Raw genomic sequence first — 8393 nt, forward strand, 5'->3', positions numbered from 1 at the left:
ACACAAAAACAGCCTAGTGTTCATCCAGAGTCCTCAAAAAATCTTGTAGAGTTTCATCGTCTTCGATGTTAAACTCGGCATAACAAGCAACCCCTTGCAGAGTAAGCAAATAAGGATATCTTCCAGTTACCTTAATATTAACCGAACGTTTACTCACACTCATTCTTTACAATCAAAGATATTAATATGTCGTACTCTAATGTGAGTGGTAACTTAACAATTCCTGCGAGGGTCGGGATCAACTACTCTGCCATTCCTTTATTGACTGGTCTAATGAAAGAAAGTTTTTTTTTAGCATCTTTAGGAGGCATCTGCCCCAGATAAACTACTCACCTCGTAGTGTCTCACCTCCCCCCGAATGAGCGCTTATTCTCTTTCAATCGACAAAATGAGAGATGGGGAGAAAGAAAAAAAAGGTCTTTATTGAAGAGGCTTTGCACCTGAAATAGGACTAATGCGGATCCAGAAGAATGGTCTTAGCTTTCGAAAAGATGAAGATGCCTTGACTACTGTCAATCCAGGGAAGATAATTGTATAACCTAGGGAATACAACTCCATAAGAGCGAGAAAGTATGGGGATAGAAAGAATCACATGATTCCCTATCGTGATAGAAGCAACAATAGGATAAGAGTGCACAGGTTCGCAACTGGACTCTTCTCTGACTAGAAGAGCTGCGCCTAAGACTCTGAAGTGAAGGGAGGTGGCTTTGCAAGCAAATATATAGCCCCCGCCCCTTTGAATCGTTGCGAGCCGGAAAACGTGCCGGCTATTTGAGTCACGAAAGGAACCTGGCGTATGTTTCCGAATCAACTGCATCGTAAGCTGCTATAGCTCTTGCCAACTACCCTGAAAATGAAAAAGAAACTCCTTCCTCAACCCTTCCAATCCTTAATTTATGGTGGCAACTTCACCCCGTGCATCCTTTGGTTGTGAGCCCCGCCTAGAGGGAGGCACTAAGGGAAGGGCGTAGCATTAAATCTGCCTTGCCTTTCAGAGGTTTTCCACCCTTATGAGTGGAGAACAACTATATAGCGTACCAAGTTATTCTCCACCACAATCTCACCACCCCAATATAATGCAACCCTAATTTTTCGCTCTTCAGACGTTCTAGCAAAATTCAACAAATATTGATGAATATAAAGTGATACAAAGGATGGTAAAGAATAATTTTTTTAGAATGAATTTTTGAATAACAAATGTTGTACCTTAAGCAAACAAATATCCAATGCGAGGGGATGGCAATTGGTGAGTGTAGCGCATTTATTATATGCGTTGTACATATAGCGCATATAATACATGCGCTATATTCGTCAATTATTATGGGTCATCAAATACTAACCCCGTTAAGGTATAGCGCATGAAATACATGCGTTATATATAAAAATGTTATTAACCTTTTTTCACCTATATTTGTGTCTTGAGTCCAATTTTGCATCATTTTAGTTTCGGATTCCCAGCATTGCTAATACACTCTATTCAGCATTATTCTTATATATTCTACCAAACACCCCAAATAGTTTTGACTGTGACCTATCAACTACATGCCAGCAAGTACAAGTTTGCATCAATTAATTATGTGAAGAACTATTGTTGACAAAAAATAATCTGTTAACTATCGTAAACATAAAAAAAGTTCCACGCACCCAATTTATTACGGTTATTATATTCAGAAATCTACTTAGTTTCATTTTGAATAAAAATGAACTTTTAAAAATTGGATAACCAAACGTTGATTCTTTGTTTCTAGTCTTTATCAACGTTTGTTGGTTTATCTGGTTTTATTATAAAGAGCAAACAAATAATCTAAGCAATATAGATTCGATTCTGTGGGCCCTCGGTGTTTGAATATCCAACCAAGACAATTACTTATATCTGTACGATAGTGCTATCCATCTGATTTTCTCATGCCTCAGCCCTCAGTCTCACCAACAAGGGTCCCCTCGTGACTCAAAGAAGAAAAGTTATTCTCGGGGCCCACTTCCGCGTAATCTAAAACGATTAACAACCAGCTTTCATTTCTTTATCTAACTACATCATTCTCCTCCTTTCTAGTTTCTACTAATTCTATATATGGCTGTCCAACGGGACGGAACGGGACGACATTTAGCCAGGACGGTGGCGGGACGGGACGAAATGGGACGGGACAAACGGGACGAAACGGTAGGCCCATCCCGTCCCGCTAACAAACGGGACGGGACGGGACGGAACGGGACGAGACGGACGGTAGGCCCATCCCGTCCCGCTAACAAACGAGATGGGACGGGACGGGACGGGTTCGCGGGCCTTAAGTGCCATTTTTAAAAAAATTATTTAAGCATTGAGTTTGACAACGGATATCCTTTTGGCAATGACTAAGTTTTTAAAGTTTGCAACATCTAATTTTTTGACTTATTCAATAAATTTAAAAATTAAACAAAAATTAGGAAACTAAGTAAAGAATTATAAAATATTAAAACAAAAGACTTGTAATAAAATATTCTAGCAATTATAAATATATAATAGAGTTATAATTTATTTAATATAATTTCAATCCATTAAGTAACTAAGTAAGAGTGTAAGAGAATTCATAAAACAAATTCAACGCTTAGAGCCTTTTATTTTATTAATAGAACTTTCAAATCTCACATACAAATATAATTCTTTTGAAGAGCACCTAATCTATGCAGCCACCTTCTAGGAAGGGTTCTGTTTGAACTTTGAACTAGGCTTCTTAGTAGCCAATAAAAAATTATCATACTAATATTTGTAAGCTTCTATATAACTTCGTTGTAACTTATCTATAATTTCTCTCGGACATTGTTCTGGAATTGGCAATGTTGATTGATGTTCCATGAGTTCCATGCCGTCATCGCTCCCAGTGCTAAGTATCTCATTGTATTCTTCTTCTTCCCTAGTGGTTAATTTTTCAAAACCAAGATTTCTTCTTTCTGAATTAATCCAATCTCTGAATAATACGGAAATCTCTAGGCTGTCCTCCGCTAATGAATGTCTATGATCTCCGATTTGAAATCTTGCCGCGCTAAAAGCACTCTCCGATGCTACTGATGATGCTTGAATAGCAAGGATATCTCGGGTCATTACGGAAAGTGTTGGAAAAGCCTTGCCACGCTCCCTCCACCATGCCAAAAGTTGTTCGTTGCCTTCTTCGTCTTTAATACTTTCCGATCCTTGATTAAGATAAGAATCAAGTTCATCATCAATAGAAGAATCAAAACCTATTATATCATCTATATCTTCCCATAGAACTTCTACTCTAGACTTAGAAGTAGAAGGAGCAGTTTCACCACCTGTTGTTTCCATAGATTTATATTTATCAAACATTGATCTAACATAAGAATATATGTTTTCTTGGCATTCTTCGAGAGATGGTTGTTCATTTTTTTGAATTGCTAAATTCTCATAAATTTTACGAACAAGTCCCTTTGCACCTCTTAATTTTAAAGATGGGTTAAGTATAGTAGAAATTAAATAAACTTGGGGAATAGGGAAAAAATACTTTTAAAATTTTGTAATCATTTCATTAATTGCCGGTGCATAAGTTGGATTAGTTTTATACTTACCAAATATAACAGAAATTCCACAAATATACCATAATATTTGTATAATAGTAGGATAATATAATTTTTCTAAAAATTTAGTAAGCTCTTTGATCTGGTCCCAATCAGAATCAACAATTTGATCAGCGGGGATACCATTATGCATATTAAATACCTTTTGTATAGGCACCCGATAATCATAAGCAACTTTAAGCATTTCATAAGTAGAATTCCACCTAGTACAAACATCTTTTGGAACTTTTCTATATGGAAGGTTAGCACTAGCACATTGTTGAGCAAATTCACGAATTCTACTCGCTTTATTAGCCCGAAAAATATAGCCGCAAGCATGTTGTACTTTACTACAAGCATCAGAAAATAAATTAATACCATCTTTTACAACCAAGTTAAAAATATGGCATGCACATCTAACATGAAAAATTGCCGGATTAATTGGACAAAATCTAGTTCTTAAGCTAGTTGCTGCAGTTGTGTTAGCAGACGGGACGGACGGGTGGGACGGGACGGACGGGACGGGCGGAATGGGACAGACGGGATGAGCGGGACGGGACGGGACGGGACAGGACGAAACGGAACAAAATGGGACGGGATAAACGGGACGAAATGGCCATCCCGTCCCATCCCGTGTCCCGTTTAACATGGGGCCATCCCGTTTAAAATTAAGTGGGACGGGACGGGACGTCCCGTCCAGTTGGACACCCATAATTCTACACTAGTGGATTATTGACAGCCTTGGAGTAACAAAGAATTTTGTACTATTAGACGTAAATATTGTTTACTCTCAAAATCGGATAACAATTAAATTTTTAAGTAATTTAAATTTGTAAGTAATTTTAAAGATATGTGGACTAACTTGACACAAAAAGATAAATTAGATTGCAATTGAAATAAATAATGGTAAAGTAAATACAAACCACACGAATTGAACAGTCTTAGCCTTGGAAGGTTAATCACCCTCGAGCCAGGTACGCTTCGATCGGTGTCAGGATACAGAAGAACAAGAGCTTAAAGAGAAATAATAATGATGTATTGCTTTGGAATGTGTGTTACAATGTGTTCAATGGATTATGAGACCCCTTTTTATATAGTAGAGGATCCTACTTTAGGTACAATTCTATAAAAGGTAAAAATCCCTTGATTTGCTGATCGTCGGTTCCTTACTGATACGCACTGAGATTCCCGTCGCAACATCTGCCCGGCTATAGATATTTCGATCTTCTGTTGGTTATGCTAACAATGTTTCTTAGAGCTCGTTCAGGGCTAGGGTCGACTCCGGAGTCTCGGACTCAATGTTCTCGAAGGCAGGTATCCTGACCCCGGGTTCTAGCCCGGTGTAAATCGGGGCCGATCTTCAGTCTTGCATTTTTTTCATATTTCGAGCCCATCCTTTCATGTCGTAGGCGAACTCGATCTCGACCGTATACAGATAGTCCCCTCGTTTTTCAGAGAGTAGATGACGAGAAATAACACGAGCTTCTGATTCTTTCTTCGACACCACACGACAGAAACGACAAAACAGTTGAAACGTCTCGTCAGCCAAGTCGTAATGGCATTAAATGTTTGTCAGTTGCTGGTCAGCCACTCCTGGATGCGAACCGTCGTTGATAAAATATAAATACCTCCTCATTTGCTTATTCAAACATTACATTCAAACCTTCTGCCCTCGTACCTTAGAAATCTTAATATTTTCAGGAACTTATATTTCGGTTATTTGAGATCTATTTATAAGAACTTCTGTTCCGTCTTCATCCCAAATCATCAAGTGTACTCTTTTAATTTTCTCTTCTTCCTCATTTTCCTTCATTTTCAAATAAATGGCGAAGACTTCAAAAATCGTTCCCCAAAAAGAAACTCCTTCTACCTCGCGACCGGCTATCGAAGAGACCGTTTCGCGTACTACTGTCGAGAAACCAATACCGGAACCTCCTTTGAAAATGTTCATCCCGGGGGGAGGGATGCTGGGTCAATGCTGATTTTAAGGTCGAAAAGCCCTCCTCCGTACCAGGCTGGTGCGAGGAGGTCTCGGGGTACATCTGCTTGATCACCGAGGATATTCTCTCCGAAGTCAAAAATGATAGTAACTGGGTTGACAAACATGTGGTGGTTCTTGAACCTGACGAGTCCATCACCACCCACGTCGAGGGAGTTTTAAGTGTTTACACTTATCCCTTCACGCTGGGCCCCTTGGACCCGGTTATCATCGACTTTTGCAAAAGATACGAAGTAACCCTCGGTCAAATTCACCCTTCTTTCTGGAGGATCGTAATCCTCCTCAGTTTCTTTGTAAGCAAGACCGAAGGGTGCCCTTTCACTATCGACCACCCCATATATTTATACAATCCCCGACTCTACTGGGGGGACTGATCAAGCTCACCCGTCGGGCCAGTAAAGCCCCGTTCTTGAGTATCGATGAAGATAGGGATCGAGGTTGGATAGTCCGTTTCGTCCGAGTGAGGACTTCGGACTTGATCCCAGCCGAGCACATGCTGTTCCCTAAGAAGTGGAACATGTCATGTAAGTATAATTTTGCTTCCAAAATTTAATTTATTACTTTTTTCCTTCCTTTTTATAGGTGTTCTGTGGTGGTGCAGCTGCTGCTCGGGTCCCGAATGCAGTTCCTCGACTCAAGGAGTGGGTCGAGGGCATCATATTACAAAAGGCTTTAAAAGGGTGAAGAGAAGAAAAGAAGAGAAGAACTTCGAGATAGGGTGAAGAGAAGAAAATAAAAAGGGCTTTGAGTTCTCCGAGGTCGGAGAATAAGAAGCCAATGAGAAGGCTGGTGCGTAAATCCAAAGAAAGCACCAACGCTCAAGCACCATCTTCGGATTCTCTCTATTGGCTGAGGGATGTATCCGAAGAAGAACAAAAAGAAGAAGACCTCAATCTGGTGGCTCGAGTGTCGTCACGACTCGAAGGGCAAGGGGTATCCGAACCGGAGAGAAATGAGGCCGATCTGCCTCAAGTTAGGGAGGCCAACGAGGAAGCCGTGGCCGAAGCTTCTCGAGATGTGGGCGTCGCCCTAGAGGAAACACACGGTGTGATCGACATCACCGAGTCGCCTTCGTTCACTGAGTCCATGTACAACAAGGCTCAGACGGTGAAGGAACGTCCCAACGATGGGGTCCTCGGAGCGGACGACCCCTTTCCGCGGCTTTTTTGATGGCATGGATTCTACCTCCACAGAGGACGTCACCGGGTTGGGTGACTTGGAGGTGCCGAAGAAAAGTCCATCTTTGGGAATAAGCGGGCCTTCTTCAAGCCCGAAGCCGGTCAACCAGTTTCCAGCTCCGAGTGTGGATCCCGACCGGAAGCGATCGATCGTGATCTTCGTTCCAAAAGATGCCCGGATCCTTTTTGCCCCTGTAGGGGTGGCCAGCTATCTTCAACTCTTGGTGACCGAGGAGGACCAAGCTAAGATGAATGAGGTAGGTGCGCCCTGCCTATTCAATGAAGCACAGCAGGCGCTAAACCGGGTAAATTCAACTATCTCTTGATGATTTCAATTCATACTTAAAATAATTTGTAGGTAATCTTAACATTTTTCTTTGTGTATGCAGGCCTCGGTTCTTTATCATGAGACCTTTCTAAACCAGCTTGAGGCCGAGGTCCGAGGGCTCACTGAGAAGAGAGATTCGTACAAACTTCTTAGCGAGCAGCGTGAGGGGGAGGCTAAGAGCCTCCGAGCTGAGCTGGAGGGGGCTTGGAAGAAGCATGACGATTTGGTCGAGCAGATAAAAATATTTGAGGTTAGTGACGATGCCCACCGTTTATGGCTCGGTGATGGTGAAGATATTGTATACTGCTTATATATAGACCCTTTACTCTCTTGACTGAAATAAGACAATACTTAACAGAATATAAGGTCCCTATATGGGAGAATACTGTAACTTATGAGAATAAGATCATGTACATAACTTCAGGAATACGAACTGCTCTTTATGTCTCGTTATCAAACACATGTAGTTACGGGATCATGCAAAAACGAGGAAAAGGTTTTGCCTTAAAATACCTTATCACCATCTGTCCAATAACAATGTTGAATTCGTCTTATTTTACTTTAATCTACAACAACGAAAATAAGGCTATCTTTAAGCTACAAAAGATGCAACTACCGTACATCGAACAACAAGCTTATTTTATATAAAAACGGGCAGCATCTCCCCTATAATCTTTACTTCCCCAAAACTCAAAATAGCACCAAAAAACCAAGAACACAACAATACCAACATATTTACAACATTTTCGGATTTTATATCCATCACAAAATACCACAAAAGAGGCCAACACACCCCAATCACTTTATAGACAAAGCGACAACCATAGTAGTGTCGAACAACCCAAAAATGTATCGATGAATGACCAGCCAACCATCCCACCATTATGTGGTGTTTATCCACATCCTTTCTCCTCCCAAACTCAATAATAATAGTAGCAAAACAAACAACCCAACAGTTGAATAACTCGAACTCACGGCTTCCGATCACCGTCCCGTGAGTTTTACAATTATAGAACAAATTTCACTACTTTTTCGGCTGAAAAACCCAATGAAAGAGGTCGGTATACTTACCTTATTTGGTGAAGATCTCATCTCCTAACTTGGTTCTTCAACCCTTAGGTTTTCCTACAACTAGAACATGAAAAGAAGAGATAATCATTTAGCGTTTTGTGTTTCATTATTTGGAGAAGTTTGCAGGAGTTTATATCTGATTTTTTGCTGTATAATGAGTGGAATATATGAATTAAATCAGCCCTTAAAAGGTCCCTTTGGCCGACCACAACTAGCCCCACTTTGTGGACATTTGGTCCTTTCATTTAAGAAAGTAGGTAACACACCT

Source organism: Nicotiana tabacum, chromosome 19, assembly GCF_000715075.1.
Source record: "Nicotiana tabacum cultivar K326 chromosome 19, ASM71507v2, whole genome shotgun sequence".
In the NCBI taxonomy this organism is placed as follows: Eukaryota; Viridiplantae; Streptophyta; class Magnoliopsida; order Solanales; family Solanaceae; genus Nicotiana; species Nicotiana tabacum.